The following is a 17,305-nucleotide window of genomic DNA, read 5'->3' as shown; positions in this document are numbered from 1 at the left end:
CCTGAGTCCTCCTCCTTTCATAACAAGTTTCTCATTCTCCTGGAAAACATCAGCCATTCCTGAGGGACTGGAGAAACAAGAAGCATCCGAGCAGCAAGAGTTCCTGGTTCCTCCACTTGACAGTACAGTGAGGTTCCCACTTTTTTAGCCCTTTCTGTGCATTAATTCAAAAAAAGAAAAAAAAAAAAGGAGGAAATTTAAACTGCTTATTGGAAGCATGTCCCTTGTTGGTATGTTTTTGTTGTGATATCTATGGGTATAGTCTCCGTTCATGCTAAGGCTCCTTACGGTGGCCTCATTACACCAGGTGCTAGTTCTGTGTGGGCAATCCCTTCCCTCCTGGCACAAGCTGCAGTTTCACGAGACAGATTCTTGGTGGAAATCTGAGTATACACCATTCCCCCAGCTCTGTCAGCACAAATGCAGACGTGGCTGCTCTGTGGCTGTGGTAAAGGAACTCACCCAGCTTAAAAATAACTTGGCAAAATCCAAACCACCATCTCTCTCTGCCTTTGAGCCCAGGTTCAGCTTCCATTCCCACCCAGAGAGAAGCCATGCAAACAGCTGCACTGGCAGATGTGAAGGGGTGGGTTCACAGCAGCATAGAGCAAGGATGAGGGGAAGGGAGGGATGGCAGTACTGTAAATCAGTATTTACCGCTAAAGGTGAAGTATTTACCAGTGTGAAACTACTCTCTTAGTATTCTCTGTCTTCAGTTGACAGTAAGGTTCTTTCTCACAGCCTAAGTGACAAAAGGGGCTCTGGTCCATGAGTTATTCTGACACCAGCCTCCCACCAAAGTCAAAGGGAGTCACCAAAGCCTCCTTGTGGACCAGGGCTCACTGTGAAGGAGAATGAGAGTTGGGGTTTCAAAGGCAATGTACTGAGTGGAGCTCCCTTCAACCCGGGTGATGAGTAGAGGGGAAGGAAGGGTAAGCTGTTCAGCATCTGAATAAACACTGCATCAACCCAACTGACTGTGTTATTTAAACAGGATTGCTATGAAGTTTTAAACATCACTTCCCAACACATCCCATATTACAGAGAAAAAGAATGTTTGTAACACTGTCAGAATTAACTCTGATCTCCCACATACATCACCAAAGTAATTTTTACCCTCCCTGTATCTCCAGCCACCTGGGTGAACGTTACCAGGGGTGTTCTCACCAGACATTAAGGCTACAAGCAGACATGAAACTGTATTTTAGGATTTGAAAAAGGCATTCTACCTTTTTACACGTTTAACCTTTGAAAAACACTTGCAAATTAAAAGCTCTGTGTGGACCACTGAAAGCTGATAGCAGCGATACCCAGACTAATTAGCCTCATCAAGTGGAGTTCATATTCTATTCCCTGCTCAGTCCTTGGCCTCTCCTTTTGGGCAGCAAATGTGTGTGACTTCAATACAGTCAGCAACATGGGAAAGAGTAATTAGGACATAAAACAGAAAAGTGGGATCCAGCGCCCAGCACATCACATAGGTCTGAAAGACCTAGGATGTCCCTTCTTTCCTTACTCCTGACAAGCTGGATGACTAGGGGCAAGTCACTTATGTTGCTTTTGTTGCCTTCCCTTACCCTCCTTCCGTCATTTAGATAATCAGCTTTTTAGGAAGAGCTTTTTATTTGTGTAGCATCCAGTACCTTACAGCCTCCAACATGATTTGGTTAGAACAGATGAACACTGCTCTTTTCATTATCATGAGACAAACACTAGGAAAGAAGTATTTCAGCCCAGTTTTATCAGGATGTTTATCAACAGTTTATGTCTTTATCTCTACATGCATGAGCCCAGAAAAAGATTTTTTTTTAAAAAAAAGTAATTGAAATTGCTAATGGTATCTTTATCAAAAATGTATATGTTTTAGTTCAAAGTTCAATCCAAACACCCAGTCTTTCAACAAATCACTCTTCATTTAAAACAAAACTTAAGTGAAAAAATGTCAACCACCTAATAATGAATGTTAAGCAAAAACCTGTATTTCTGGTGAGTGCCTTAGGGGCTACTCCCGTGGTAAATGCAAAATAGGGATTGCTCCAAATTACTGTAGCACCAACTGGAAGCCTTTTGGGAGAAGATCCAAATTATTGTTGCCTAGCAGATGTGTTTTGGCATGTTATTTTCTTATTCAACTATTGCTCCAGCCTGATCCCATAGGAGACAGAAAAAAAGGTTGCTGTAGATTTCTATGGGTTCAGAAGTATCACATGTATGTCAATGCCTGCAGATTGCATAAGCTGGGGGAGGATTGGCTATGACAAGAAGATGCAGTGGAGACTGTAGATGGTTCTGGCCTGTCCATATTGTTGGGCCTCGTCTTTAATTCCTCACTCCTCAGATCAAGGGAGGAACTTAAATTCCTCAAGGAATTAATCCTGTCTGGATTCCTCAGAACCCTGGACACATCCAGCATCATGTAAGGAAGCAAAGCCCGCAGGGGAGAAAGCAAAAGAGGTCACTGCTTACCAGCAGGTCATAGCCAGTGGACTAGAAACATGACAGTACACCTAGGACTAGATTGATCTTATGGAAAAGGAGGGCAGGAGATTTACAGGACAGCAGTCAGTTCAAACATGTTCCCAACTTCAGTTATCACACAAAGAAAGTAACTTTAATTGACAGATTTGAAGAACAGAAGATGGGTTCTGGATCAAATAAGATCACAGAATCACAGAAGGCTTTGGGTTGGAAGGGACCTTTAGAAGTCATCTAGCCCAACCCCCCTGCACTGAGCAGGGACAGCTTTAACGAGACCAGGCTGCTCAGAGCCCCATCCAACCTGACCTTGAATCTTTCCAGGGATGGGGTCTGCACTACCTCTCTGAGCAACCTGTTCCACTGCTTCACCACCCTCACTGTAAAAAATTTCTTCCTTATATCCACTCTAAATCTAACCTCTTTAGTAAATCCATTATTCCTTGACTTGTCACAACAGACCTTGCTAAAAAGATTCTCCCCATCATTCCTGTAGGCCCCCTTTACGTACTGAAAGGCCACAAGAAGGTCTCCTCGCAGCCTTCTCTTCTCCAGGCTGAACAACCCCAACTCTCTCAGCCTGGCCTCCTAGGAGAGGTGCTCCAGCCCTTGGATCATTTTTGTGGCCCTCCTCTGGACCTGCTCCAGCAGGTCCATGTCCTTCTTCTGCTGAGGGCCCCACAGCTGGGTGCAGTACTCCAGAGGAGATCTTACCAGAGCAGAGTAGAGGGGCAGAATCACCTCCCTAGACGTGCTGGCCACGCTTCTTTGGATGCAGCCCAGGATTTGGTTGGCTTTCTGGACTGCAAGCGAACATTGCGGGCTCATGTCCAGCTTTTCATCCACCAGCACCCCCAAGTCTATGTCTGCAGGGCTGCTCTCAATCCCTTCATCTCCCAGCCTGTATTGATATCGGGGGTTGCCCCATCCCAGATGCAGGACCTTGCACTTGGCCTTGTTGAACATGATGAGGCTGCAGAGGTCCACCCCGGGCCACGAGGGGAAGCAACGCGAAGCTTTGGATCACGAGACAACACTCAGCCCCTCCCATCCCCTAGGGCCGCTGGCACGCACCTCTTTCACCGCACCGCACCGCACCGGGATCCTCAGAGGAGGACCGCAACAGCACGTGCCGCGTGGGCTGCTGCAAAGACACGACGTGCCTTGCAAGTGCCTCCTCCCAGGCACGCTCGCCGTCCTGCAAGACTTCCCTAGGCACGACTATCGGCTTCCCAAACGCTCTGCTCAACCCCCAGGGGCCCCGCTGTCCTGCCGTTGCTCGGGGCAAGACGCGCGCTATGGAAGGGCAGAGGAGCACGCAGAGAGATGGGAATCTCACCCTTCCAGGTCCCGCGGGAGCTGGACTCTGTACTGTCCAAAAGAACCCCCAGATTCCAAGCACTCAGCCTGGGGGCATCTGCAGGCTTGCTGAGGCTGCGCTCAATCCCACTAGCTACGTCGTTAAGGAAGACACTCGGGAGCAGTGGTCCCAGTGTAGACCCTTGAGCGGCGCGGGTCTGGCTTGGGTGCACGTGCTGCTGCTAGTGCTCTTTTACCCTTCCAGATCACAGCTTGCTTCTTCAGGCTGAGGTTTACCTTGCCAAAAAAGGGGCTTTTTCACTTTCAAAAGTTTCTCGCTTTCCTAAATGAATAAACTTTCTTCTACCAAGAAGGCCGTGAGACGGTTCCTGAGGGTCAGCCAAGGGCTCCGCTACGGAGCGTCTTCAGTGAAGCACATTTCTCCGTGCCGGTGTAGCTCTTCAAGGAGCATCAAGCCCACCGTTCTCTTTTGCCAGGGCGAATGTGCTCTGAGGGAGTGCTGGGACCAGCCACAGAGCTCTGCTTATCCCTTCCAAGTGGCGTTTGCGTGCAGAGAAGCTGTGCTCTGAAGCCCCCGTGCCCCGTGCCCCGTGCCCCGTGCCCCGGAAGGGACGCCGCTCTGCCGGTCGCACGGCCTGTCGCGACTGGCTGGCAGGACCAGCCCCCCCGGCCCGTTTGCCCGGAAACCCCTCCGACCAGGGGGCTGCAGGGCTCCTCCTGTCCCCTTGGCCGCAGAGAAAAGCAGTGCAGGGAGCAGCATGGTCACTCCGGCTGGGCACAGGCACCAGCAGCCTTTATTTGGCACGTTCCGGACTTGGCAAAGGCACTCCTCGCCCCCGCCACCCGTTGCGGACGGACGGCTCTCCGGCTGAAAAGGGTGGCCGCCGTGACGGCTAAGGCCCCTGCCGCTGGACTCGCCGGGGCTGCTCGCAGCTTCTTGGCGTGCCTGGCACTCCCTGGGCCTTCCCGCGGCGCTCCAGCAGCCTCGTCTTCTCCCCCTTGCTAAAGGACACAGAAGAAAGGGCCTCAGCTCTGTGGCCAGGGAGAAGGGCCCGCAACGCCCCAAAGCCTGGCTCAGGCCAGTAGTTCTTGGAGGTGCTGCCGAGGCCAGCCCGCTGCTCTGTGCGGCGCCTCGTGGGCCCTCGCACCCCAACCAGTCTGCAGCGAGAAGAGCGCAGATCAGCCCGGGGGGAGGCCAGGCAGCGCCGAGAGCCGGGACCGAGCGGGCATCGCAGCTGAGGGCCGGCTGCCCGGCAGTCACCGCGCACGGAGGGCAAGCGCAGGCTGCCCGCTTTGGGAGGGCAGAGCCCAGCCCGCTGAGCCGGCCTTTCGTCTTCAGCCCGGATGCCTCCAGGGCTGGGAGCCACTCAAAGCTTTCCCCGGCCTCGGCCTCGGCAGGAGCCGGCGCACACTTACTCTTCCCAGGCTCTCCCTGGGGGGGTGCAGCTCTGCCCGCCCCTCTGATGCTCTCTGCCTTGCAGGGCTTTGGCCTCTCTCCTTCTCCTGTAGCCTCTCCCTCAGCTTCTCGGCATAGGCCTGTCTCAGGAGGTGGGGAGGGCGATAGGGATCCTCAAACACATGGCGGCAGGGGCTCTGCAAAGGCAGAAGAGACTCTCCTAAAGCACTGCCACCGATAGCTGGGGCTGCTCCCAAGGCTTCAGCCGAGGCGCGTGACTTGCACGGGCTTGGCTCAGTCTTCAAGGCAGTCTGCCGCTGGCCGCTCGCAGAGAGGTACGGGCGCAAAACAGGCTGCCCGTGCCACAGCCAGCTGCACGCTTCGGCCTGGGGCCTTAGGGACAGCTCCTCCCGCAGGGCAGTGCGCCGGGCAGCGGCCAGACAGAAGACCCCTGCCCGGCCAATTGGCCACAGCACGGCTGCCGTGCCTGTGCCGGGAGACCTTCCCTGCTCCCCTCCCAGGGAGCGGGGAGGAGGGGAAATGCCCTTGTCCCGGGGGCTGCGAAGTGTGTGGCCATACCTGGCCGCCTCGCCCCATGTTCCGTCCCGCTCTGTTGGCATGGTACTGGCGCCACACTTCCGCTTCCACCTCTTGGCGCTTGGATGCCATCAGCAGGCGGAGACGTTTTTCTGCCCTCTCGGTGCGGGGGGAGCTCGTTCCCTGGAGGCCACGCACACACCACACACACATGCAGCGTTAGTCTCCTCGGCCTTGGGCAGGGCAGGAGGGCTGGGACGGTGGGCAGCTCTTGCTGCCTCTTCCGCCCCGGCCCGGAGCCCGGAACGTGACGCAGGGCCGGCAGATCCCGAGGCCGTACCGTTCCCGAGGGCTGCGCAACACAGGCGGGGAGCTGCAACCGCGGCCAGGCAGGAGGTCTGGGCTGCTTCAGTTCCACCTGGGACTTCTCCTGGATTACCGGCAGGAACCTAAAGAGGCACGGCAGGCTGAGCTTGCGGGAGCCCCGTCTGAGCCGGTTGCTCCGCGACGGGCCGCTCGCGGCCTGCCCCTCCCGGCTCCGGCACCACCAGGCCGGGCCGTTCGGCAGGAGGACCACGTGTCCAGCAGGGCAGCGTCCGCGGGGCCTTTTGGCATCAGCGCAGGCACCCCTCCGGCCAAGGGAAACATCGCACTCGCACGACAACGACGGCACGCTGTGCCCCCGCGCCCCCAGCCACGCCGCTCCGCCGGGAGGCTCACCTGGCTCGGCCAGCTTCCTCGGCTTTAGCCCGCTCGCCTTGCCTCGCCGCCTGCCTGGCTAGAGAAACCCTCCGCTGAGCCAGGAACACCGGATCCAGCACGCTCACTGCAAGCGGGAGGCAAGAGATCAGCACAACGGCGGCTTTGGGACCCTGCGGGCCAGCGTGAGCGGCAGAGCTGCTCGGTCGTGCCGCGGCAAGGCTCGCCGACAGTCCCTGCCACCCACGGGAGCCACGGTTCCAGGGAGGTCCTTGTCCCTTGCCCACGCTGGATCTGCTCCAGCGCTGAACTCCTACTGAGCCACCCGCCTCCCCCCGGGCATGGTTTTGCTCCGGCTCGCTCTCGCACCTCTGCCGGCAGCAGGCACCCACCACTGGGAGGAACTGGGAGGTGCTGGGGAAGCCCAGGGGCAACTAACGACCAGGGGCCCGCTGGGCAGGGGCAACTACCCCAGCGCAGAAGAGTTTTCCTCCTCAGGTCCAAGCATAGGGCTTGCGAGAGCAACGCCGGCCCGGCCCGGCCCGGCCTCGCCGACAGCTCCGGGCAGAGCTGCTGCACGGCAGCCGCCAGGGCGAAACGGGACGCAGAGCCCTCGGCTGCCTTTCGCAGCGCGGGGCTGTCCAGCTCAGAGCCTCTTCCGCAACGGGTCGCCCCGCACGTACCAGGACGGGCGCGCAGGCTCGCAGAGAGAGCGGCCTTCTCCTCCGCCACGCCTCGCACGGTGACCTCGGCCCTCCCGCCCTCGCGAGGAGGACAAGAGGCGCGCCCACGGCCCCCTGCCAGCGCTCAGCTGGGACCTTACCTCTGCGGGCACCCCCGCCCCAAGGCGCCGACTCTCTCTCCTGGGCTTCAGAGAAGTCGCAGGGGCCGACGCTTGGTGCGGGATCTCAACGGCAAGCCTGGAAACAGGAAGGCACCAGCTGGGCAAAAGGGCACCACGCTCCCTCGGGGGCTGACGCTAATAAGCTCAGCGCCGGCAGGCGTCTTTGGGAGCCACCGCCAAGTCCTTGGGGGACGCAACTCTCTGTGGGACCTGAGGGGCCCCACGGTCTCCGGTCAGCCTCTGCCCGTGCTTCCCTCGCCTTCCTGCCAGAAAGCTGACCATCGCAGCACACGCCCTCCTTGCTGCCCCCGCAGACCCTCCCGCCTCTCTCACTCCCTCGGGGCACATCGGGGGCGCACCGGCCACCTCGTCCGCACTCCCCAAGCCAAGGAGGAGCCAGCGGCGGGCGGACCCGGAAGCTCTCCTGGGAAGGAGCTGGTCTTGCCCAAGTTTGGCAGGAGAGGGGCCTCGGCAAGCGGGTGGTGCCCCCACGGCAGGAGCTGAGCAGCTGCTCCCTGGGCCAGCCAGGGGCTGCAGAAGCCGTCCTGCTGCTCACCTTGGCAGCGTGATGACCCCGTCTTCACTGAGCCGATTAAAATCGTTTTTGCCCGGAAAGGCCACGATACGCATCATCTTGGGGTCCTGCAAAGGGACAAGAGACGCGTCAGCAGACGCTCAGGACGCGTGCCCGTTGCCGCTCAGAAAGGCGGCAAACCGTCTCGCTGCTCAAAGGCACGAAGGCTGCGGTCTCGGAACGCCTCGCACCACCTTCTTTCTCCCTCGATGTCATCAGCCCCTCCCTCGAAGGGGCCGAGGCGCTACCGAGGCTGGGCCTAGCTCATCGAGAGCGTGTCTGGGCCAGGTGGCGAGGCAGGTGACGGACGGCAGCTGAGAGAAAGCAGCTGCAGAGAGCTCTGACAGCGTTGCCAAAGAGCCACGAGGAGGAGCCCCAGAGGAATGACAAGCTCACCCCGAGAAGAGCTGCCAGCATGTTGCCGGTCGCATCCAGCTCCAGCAGGCAGTCATCAAAGAAGGTCATGCTGACGGCTTTTCTTCGCACAGCCAGGATGCCAATGCCCTTGAAGGAGAATTCCACCTCCTTGTTGTCTCGGAGGGCCCCAGCGAAGAAAAGCAGGGTCTCGTGTATGCACTGCTCCACGATTTCTCGGCGGAAGTGGATGTCCGCGGCAATCTGCTCGAAGTCGAGCGGAACGGACGGTGTCTCGTCTAGGAAGCAAGCGCAAAGCAACCAAGTCACGCCCACCGCACTTAGTTCAGCCGGCTCCGAGACCAGGTGCCGTCAGCGCCCAGCCCTCGGGCAACGGCCCGCCGGAGAGCGCTCGCTCCCCTTCCAGCTTCGGCCACGTCTCCGGAACGGACCTGATGGACAGGAGAAGGCAAAGAGAAGCTTTGCCTCCTGCTGCGAGCAACCAGCTGGAGCGTGGGGCGAGCTGGGGAGATGAGGCTGGCTCCGCGGGGAGGGGCAGGGTGCTGGGCCGCCGTACGTGTGCCCACGCTCAGCGCTCTCCAGGTTGGAAGAGCCTTTGCCCGGCCGTGTCACAGAGGCGTCGGCACCAAGCCAAAGGCAAGGGCTGTGCAGGGGAAGCACCCGTCTTCTTACCAGGAATTTTGGTCTTTGCGCACTTGAGCTTGTAGAACTTCTTCAGAAGCCTGCACGGCTGGAACACGGGTCTCTCAACAGGCAAGACCTCGTCCTCTCCCACCGTGGCACGCGCTGGGACAACTGCAAATGTCCCAACTCCGATCTCCACCGCCTGAAAACGCGAGCAAGAAGAGGGAGCGTTGGCAGGGCCGCGCAGAGGCGGGAAGGCTGCCGCATGACTCGCGTGGCCCTGGGGATGGTCCTTTGTGCCCCGCTCCGGAGGCCCAGAGGGGCAGGATGGGGCGCGGGCGGGAGGCAAGGCTCACCCTCTTCTGCACGAGCTGTCTCCGGATGTGCCTCGATGCGCAAGCCCACACTTTGCAGATTTCTGGAAAGCAACGAAAGGCGTGCCGTGCTCCGGGTCAGCAACGGCCAGCCATCCAGCTCCCCCCGCTACCCACGGAGGCGACAGCGGAGTGCGCTCAAGCCACCCCCTCGCCCGGAGCAAACGCTCGCACCGCCGGGGCTGCCCAGCAGCGTTCCTGAGCGCCCCCAGCCTCCAAGAAGCCCGCCCTGCGCCCAGCACGGACCTGGGGAGGAAAGGCAGGCATCAGTAGAGTTTTGGCGAAGGGGGTGCCGCCCTTTGACACGGGCAGCGGCTAGAGGCCTGGGCTACCAAAGCCACCCTCGAGCCCCAAGGGCAGCATCAGGCGGGGCTCTCCTTGCAGCCGCCGCTCCCCTCCAGAAGACCCCCGCTACAGCCCCAGTCCCAGCCTCAGGGTCGCCACAGCTCGTCTCCACTTCGTCTTGGGCTGCGACAGTGCTCCCGCAAGGGCCCCCCGGGGCCTTACCGCTGGTGGTGAGCTCCTTGAGGGTTGGGAGCTTCTCGGGCTCCAAGGGGTTAAAGAGCAGGTACTTAATCATCTTTGCCCCCCTGCGCTGCAGCAGCTGGGGAAGAGGTGCTTGTCCTGCTACTAAACCCCTCTGCTCCTCCTCCTCCTCCTCCTCCTCGCCACCTCCCCAAGCGCCGTCTCCAGCGCTCTCCCGCAGCCTCCCCTCGCCTCCTCCTGGCGGCAGGGCAGCTCCTGCGGAGCAGAGAGCTGGCGAGAGCAGCCCTGGCACTGCCCAGGCCTCGCCGGGGAATGTGGCCCGGGGGCACGGTGGGGAGAGGGAGCTGTCGCTGTGACGCGGGTGGTCCCGCTGTGATGCGGGTGTCCCACTGTGATGCGGGTGTCCCACCGTGACGCCAGCCCGCAGCCCCGCCCACGTTTGGCCCCAGCATGGGCAGGGCAGCCCCGCTGGGCACCTGAGGCTGCTGCGCTGACACTCCGGCCTGCGTACCTCAACTCAGCCCCCCGCGGCTGGCCACGGAGAAACCCTTGGAAGCCGGGAAGCAACGCGCATTAATGCTGAAGGGGCTCCGCGCACTCAGAGCAGGGCTGCAGAGGTCCACCCCGGGCCACGAGGGGAAGCAACGCGAAGCTTTGGATCACGAGACAACACTCAGCCCCTCCCATCCCCTAGGGCCGCTGGCACGCACCTCTTTCACCGCACCGCACCGCACCGCACCGCACCGGGATCCTCAGAGGAGGACCGCAACAGCACGTGCCGCGTGGGCTGCTGCAAAGACACGACGTGCCTTGCAAGTGCCTCCTCCCAGGCACGCTCGCCGTCCTGCAAGACTTCCCTAGGCACGACTATCGGCTTCCCAAACGCTCTGCTCAACCCCCAGGGGCCCCGCTGTCCTGCCGTTGCTCGGGGCAAGACGCGCGCTATGGAAGGGCAGAGGAGCACGCAGAGAGATGGGAATCTCACCCTTCCAGGTCCCGCGGGAGCTGGACTCTGTACTGTCCAAAAGAACCCCCAGATTCCAAGCACTCAGCCTGGGGGCATCTGCAGGCTTGCTGAGGCTGCGCTCAATCCCACTAGCTACGTCGTTAAGGAAGACACTCGGGAGCAGTGGTCCCAGTGTAGACCCTTGAGCGGCGCGGGTCTGGCTTGGGTGCACGTGCTGCTGCTAGTGCTCTTTTACCCTTCCAGATCACAGCTTGCTTCTTCAGGCTGAGGTTTACCTTGCCAAAAAAGGGGCTTTTTCACTTTCAAAAGTTTCTCGCTTTCCTAAATGAATAAACTTTCTTCTACCAAGAAGGCCGTGAGACGGTTCCTGAGGGTCAGCCAAGGGCTCCGCTACGGAGCGTCTTCAGTGAAGCACATTTCTCCGTGCCGGTGTAGCTCTTCAAGGAGCATCAAGCCCACCGTTCTCTTTTGCCAGGGCGAATGTGCTCTGAGGGAGTGCTGGGACCAGCCACAGAGCTCTGCTTATCCCTTCCAAGTGGCGTTTGCGTGCAGAGAAGCTGTGCTCTGAAGCCCCCGTGCCCCGTGCCCCGTGCCCCATGCCCCGTGCCCCGGAAGGGACGCCGCTCTGCCGGTCGCACGGCCTGTCGCGACTGGCTGGCAGGACCAGCCCCCCCGGCCCGTTTGCCCGGAAACCCCTCCGACCAGGGGGCTGCAGGGCTCCTCCTGTCCCCTTGGCCGCAGAGAAAAGCAGTGCAGGGAGCAGCATGGTCACTCCGGCTGGGCACAGGCACCAGCAGCCTTTATTTGGCACGTTCCGGACTTGGCAAAGGCACTCCTCGCCCCCGCCACCCGTTGCGGACGGACGGCTCTCCGGCTGAAAAGGGTGGCCGCCGTGACGGCTAAGGCCCCTGCCGCTGGACTCGCCGGGGCTGCTCGCAGCTTCTTGGCGTGCCTGGCACTCCCTGGGCCTTCCCGCGGCGCTCCAGCAGCCTCGTCTTCTCCCCCTTGCTAAAGGACACAGAAGAAAGGGCCTCAGCTCTGTGGCCAGGGAGAAGGGCCCGCAACGCCCCAAAGCCTGGCTCAGGCCAGTAGTTCTTGGAGGTGCTGCCGAGGCCAGCCCGCTGCTCTGTGCGGCGCCTCGTGGGCCCTCGCACCCCAACCAGTCTGCAGCGAGAAGAGCGCAGATCAGCCCGGGGGGAGGCCGGGCAGCGCCGAGAGCCGGGACCGAGCGGGCATCGCAGCTGAGGGCCGGCTGCCCGGCAGTCACCGCGCACGGAGGGCAAGCGCAGGCTGCCCGCTTTGGGAGGGCAGAGCCCAGCCCGCTGAGCCGGCCTTTCGTCTTCAGCCCGGATGCCTCCAGGGCTGGGAGCCACTCAAAGCTTTCCCCGGCCTCGGCCTCGGCAGGAGCCGGCGCACACTTACTCTTCCCAGGCTCTCCCTGGGGGGGTGCAGCTCTGCCCGCCCCTCTGATGCTCTCTGCCTTGCAGGGCTTTGGCCTCTCTCCTTCTCCTGTAGCCTCTCCCTCAGCTTCTCGGCATAGGCCTGTCTCAGGAGGTGGGGAGGGCGATAGGGATCCTCAAACACATGGCGGCAGGGGCTCTGCAAAGGCAGAAGAGACTCTCCTAAAGCACTGCCACCGATAGCTGGGGCTGCTCCCAAGGCTTCAGCCGAGGCGCGTGACTTGCACGGGCTTGGCTCAGTCTTCAAGGCTCTGCCGCTGGCCGCTCGCAGAGAGGTACGGGCGCAAAACAGGCTGCCCGTGCCACAGCCAGCTGCACGCTTCGGCCTGGGGCCTTAGGGACAGCTCCTCCCGCAGGGCAGTGCGCCGGGCAGCGGCCAGACAGAAGACCCCTGCCCGGCCAATTGGCCACAGCACGGCTGCCGTGCCTGTGCCGGGAGACCTTCCCTGCTCCCCTCCCAGGGAGCGGGGAGGAGGGGAAATGCCCTTGTCCCGGGGGCTGCGAAGTGTGTGGCCATACCTGGCCGCCTCGCCCCATGTTCCGTCCCGCTCTGTTGGCATGGTACTGGCGCCACACTTCCGCTTCCACCTCTTGGCGCTTGGATGCCATCAGCAGGCGGAGACGTTTTTCTGCCCTCTCGGTGCGGGGGGAGCTCGTTCCCTGGAGGCCACGCACACACCACACACACATGCAGCGTTAGTCTCCTCGGCCTTGGGCAGGGCAGGAGGGCTGGGACGGTGGGCAGCTCTTGCTGCCTCTTCCGCCCCGGCCCGGAGCCCGGAACGTGACGCAGGGCCGGCAGATCCCGAGGCCGTACCGTTCCCGAGGGCTGCGCAACACAGGCGGGGAGCTGCAACCGCGGCCAGGCAGGAGGTCTGGGCTGCTTCAGTTCCACCTGGGACTTCTCCTGGATTACCGGCAGGAACCTAAAGAGGCACGGCAGGCTGAGCTTGCGGGAGCCCCGTCTGAGCCGGTTGCTCCGCGACGGGCCGCTCGCGGCCTGCCCCTCCCGGCTCCGGCACCACCAGGCCGGGCCGTTCGGCAGGAGGACCACGTGTCCAGCAGGGCAGCGTCCGCGGGGCCTTTTGGCATCAGCGCAGGCACCCCCCCCGGCCAAGGGAAACATCGCACTCGCACGACAACGACGGCACGCTGTGCCCCCCGCGCCCCCAGCCACGCCGCTCCGCCGGGAGGCTCACCTGGCTCGGCCAGCTTCCTCGGCTTTAGCCCGCTCGCCTTGCCTCGCCGCCTGCCTGGCTAGAGAAACCCTCCGCTGAGCCAGGAACACCGGATCCAGCACGCTCACTGCAAGCGGGAGGCAAGAGATCAGCACAACGGCGGCTTTGGGACCCTGCGGGCCAGCGTGAGCGGCAGAGCTGCTCGGTCGTGCCGCGGCAAGGCTCGCCGACAGTCCCTGCCACCCACGGGAGCCACGGTTCCAGGGAGGTCCTTGTCCCTTGCCCACGCTGGATCTGCTCCAGCGCTGAACTCCTACTGAGCCACCCGCCTCCCCCCGGGCATGGTTTTGCTCCGGCTCGCTCTCGCACCTCTGCCGGCAGCAGGCACCCACCACTGGGAGGAACTGGGAGGTGCTGGGGAAGCCCAGGGGCAACTAACGACCAGGGGCCCGCTGGGCAGGGGCAACTACCCCAGCGCAGAAGAGTTTTCCTCCTCAGGTCCAAGCATAGGGCTTGCGAGAGCAACGCCGGCCCGGCCCGGCCCGGCCTCGCCGACAGCTCCGGGCAGAGCTGCTGCACGGCAGCCGCCAGGGCGAAACGGGACGCAGAGCCCTCGGCTGCCTTTCGCAGCGCGGGGCTGTCCAGCTCAGAGCCTCTTCCGCAACGGGTCGCCCCGCACGTACCAGGACGGGCGCGCAGGCTCGCAGAGAGAGCGGCCTTCTCCTCCGCCACGCCTCGCACGGTGACCTCGGCCCTCCCGCCCTCGCGAGGAGGACAAGAGGCGCGCCCACGGCCCCCTGCCAGCGCTCAGCTGGGACCTTACCTCTGCGGGCACCCCCGCCCCAAGGCGCCGACTCTCTCCTGGGCTTCAGAGAAGTCGCAGGGGCCGACGCTTGGTGCGGGATCTCAACGGCAAGCCTGGAAACAGGAAGGCACCAGCTGGGCAAAAGGGCACCACGCTCCCTCGGGGGCTGACGCTAATAAGCTCAGCGCCGGCAGGCGTCTTTGGGAGCCACCGCCAAGTCCTTGGGGGACGCAACTCTCTGTGGGACCTGAGGGGCCCCACGGTCTCCGGTCAGCCTCTGCCCGTGCTTCCCTCGCCTTCCTGCCAGAAAGCTGACCATCGCAGCACACGCCCTCCTTGCTGCCCCCGCAGACCCTCCCGCCTCTCTCACTCCCTCGGGGCACATCGGGGGCGCACCGGCCACCTCGTCCGCACTCCCCAAGCCAAGGAGGAGCCAGCGGCGGGCGGACCCGGAAGCTCTCCTGGGAAGGAGCTGGTCTTGCCCAAGTTTGGCAGGAGAGGGGCCTCGGCAAGCGGGTGGTGCCCCCACGGCAGGAGCTGAGCAGCTGCTCCCTGGGCCAGCCAGGGGCTGCAGAAGCCGTCCTGCTGCTCACCTTGGCAGCGTGATGACCCCGTCTTCACTGAGCCGACTAAAATCGTTTTTGCCCGGAAAGGCCACGATACGCATCATCTTGGGGTCCTGCAAAGGGACAAGAGACGCGTCAGCAGACGCTCAGGACGCGTGCCCGTTGCCGCTCAGAAAGGCGGCAAACCGTCTCGCTGCTCAAAGGCACGAAGGCTGCGGTCTCGGAACGCCTCGCACCACCTTCTTTCTCCCTCGATGTCATCAGCCCCTCCCTCGAAGGGGCCGAGGCGCTACCGAGGCTGGGCCTAGCTCATCGAGAGCGTGTCTGGGCCAGGTGGCGAGGCAGGTGACGGACGGCAGCTGAGAGAAAGCAGCTGCAGAGAGCTCTGACAGCGTTGCCAAAGAGCCACGAGGAGGAGCCCCGGAGGAATGACAAGCTCACCCCGAGAAGAGCTGCCAGCATGTTGCCGGTCGCATCCAGCTCCAGCAGGCAGTCATCAAAGAAGGTCATGCTGACGGCTTTTCTTCGCACAGCCAGGATGCCAATGCCCTTGAAGGAGAATTCCACCTCCTTGTTGTCTCGGAGGGCCCCAGCGAAGAAAAGCAGGGTCTCGTGTATGCACTGCTCCACGATTTCTCGGCGGAAGTGGATGTCCGCGGCAATCTGCTCGAAGTCGAGCGGAACGGACGGTGTCTCGTCTAGGAAGCAAGCGCAAAGCAACCAAGTCACGCCCACCGCACTTAGTTCAGCCGGCTCCGAGACCAGGTGCCGTCAGCGCCCAGCCCTCGGGCAACGGCCCGCCGGAGAGCGCTCGCTCCCCTTCCAGCTTCGGCCACGTCTCCGGAACGGACCTGATGGACAGGAGAAGGCAAAGAGAAGCTTTGCCTCCTGCTGCGAGCAACCAGCTGGAGCGTGGGGCGAGCTGGGGAGATGAGGCTGGCTCCGCGGGGAGGGGCAGGGTGCTGGGCCGCCGTACGTGTGCCCACGCTCAGCGCTCTCCAGGTTGGAAGAGCCTTTGCCCGGCCGTGTCACAGAGGCGTCGGCACCAAGCCAAAGGCAAGGGCTGTGCAGGGGAAGCACCCGTCTTCTTACCAGGAATTTTGGTCTTTGCGCACTTGAGCTTGTAGAACTTCTTCAGAAGCCTGCACGGCTGGAACACGGGTCTCTCAACAGGCAAGACCTCGTCCTCTCCCACCGTGGCACGCGCTGGGACAACTGCAAATGTCCCAACTCCGATCTCCACCGCCTGAAAACGCGAGCAAGAAGAGGGAGCGTTGGCAGGGCCGCGCAGAGGCGGGAAGGCTGCCGCATGACTCGCGTGGCCCTGGGGATGGTCCTTTGTGCCCCGCTCCGGAGGCCCAGAGGGGCAGGATGGGGCGCGGGCGGGAGGCAAGGCTCACCCTCTTCTGCACGAGCTGTCTCTGGATGTGCCTCGATGCGCAAGCCCACACTTTGCAGATTTCTGGAAAGCAACGAAAGGCGTGCCGTGCTCCGGGTCAGCAACGGCCAGCCATCCAGCTCCCCCCGCTACCCACGGAGGCGACAGCGGAGTGCGCTCAAGCCACCCCCTCGCCCGGAGCAAACGCTCGCACCGCCGGGGCTGCCCAGCAGCGTTCCTGAGCGCCCCCAGCCTCCAAGAAGCCCGCCCTGCGCCCAGCACGGACCTGGGGAGGAAAGGCAGGCATCAGTAGAGTTTTGGCGAAGGGGGTGCCGCCCTTTGACACGGGCAGCGGCTAGAGGCCTGGGCTACCAAAGCCACCCTCGAGCCCCAAGGGCAGCATCAGGCGGGGCTCTCCTTGCAGCCGCCGCTCCCCTCCAGAAGACCCCCGCTACAGCCCCAGTCCCAGCCTCAGGGTCGCCACAGCTCGTCTCCACTTCGTCTTGGGCTGCGACAGTGCTCCCGCAAGGGCCCCCCGGGGCCTTACCGCTGGTGGTGAGCTCCTTGAGGGTTGGGAGCTTCTCGGGCTCCAAGGGGTTAAAGAGCAGGTACTTAATCATCTTTGCCCCCCTGCGCTGCAGCAGCTGGGGAAGAGGTGCTTGTCCTGCTACTAAACCCCTCTGCTCCTCCTCCTCCTCCTCCTCCTCCTCCTCCTCCTCCTCCTCCTCGCCACCTCCCCAAGCGCCGTCTCCAGCGCTCTCCCGCAGCCTCCCCTCGCCTCCTCCTGGCGGCAGGGCAGCTCCTGTGGAGCAGAGAGCTGGCGAGAGCAGCCCTGGCACTGCCCAGGCCTCGCCGGGGAATGTGGCCCGGGGGCACGGTGGGGAGAGGGAGCTGTCGCTGTGACGCGGGTGGTCCCGCTGTGATGCGGGTGTCCCACTGTGATGCGGGTGTCCCACCGTGATGCCAGCCCGCAGCCCCGCCCACGTTTGGCCCCAGCATGGGCAGGGCAGCCCCGCTGGGCACCTGAGGCTGCTGCGCTGACACTCCGGCCTGCGTACCTCAACTCAGCCCCCCGCGGCTGGCCACGGAGAAACCCTTGGAAGCCGGGAAGCAACGCGCATTAATGCTGAAGGGGCTCCGCGCACTCAGAGCAGGGCTGCAGAGGTCCACCCCGGGCCACGAGGGGAAGCAACGCGAAGCTTTGGATCACGAGACAACACTCAGCCCCTCCCATCCCCTAGGGCCGC

Source organism: Pelecanus crispus, chromosome Z (assembly GCF_030463565.1).
Source record: "Pelecanus crispus isolate bPelCri1 chromosome Z, bPelCri1.pri, whole genome shotgun sequence".
NCBI classification, from domain to species: Eukaryota; Metazoa; Chordata; class Aves; order Pelecaniformes; family Pelecanidae; genus Pelecanus; species Pelecanus crispus.
This window is presented reverse-complemented; position numbering follows the sequence as displayed.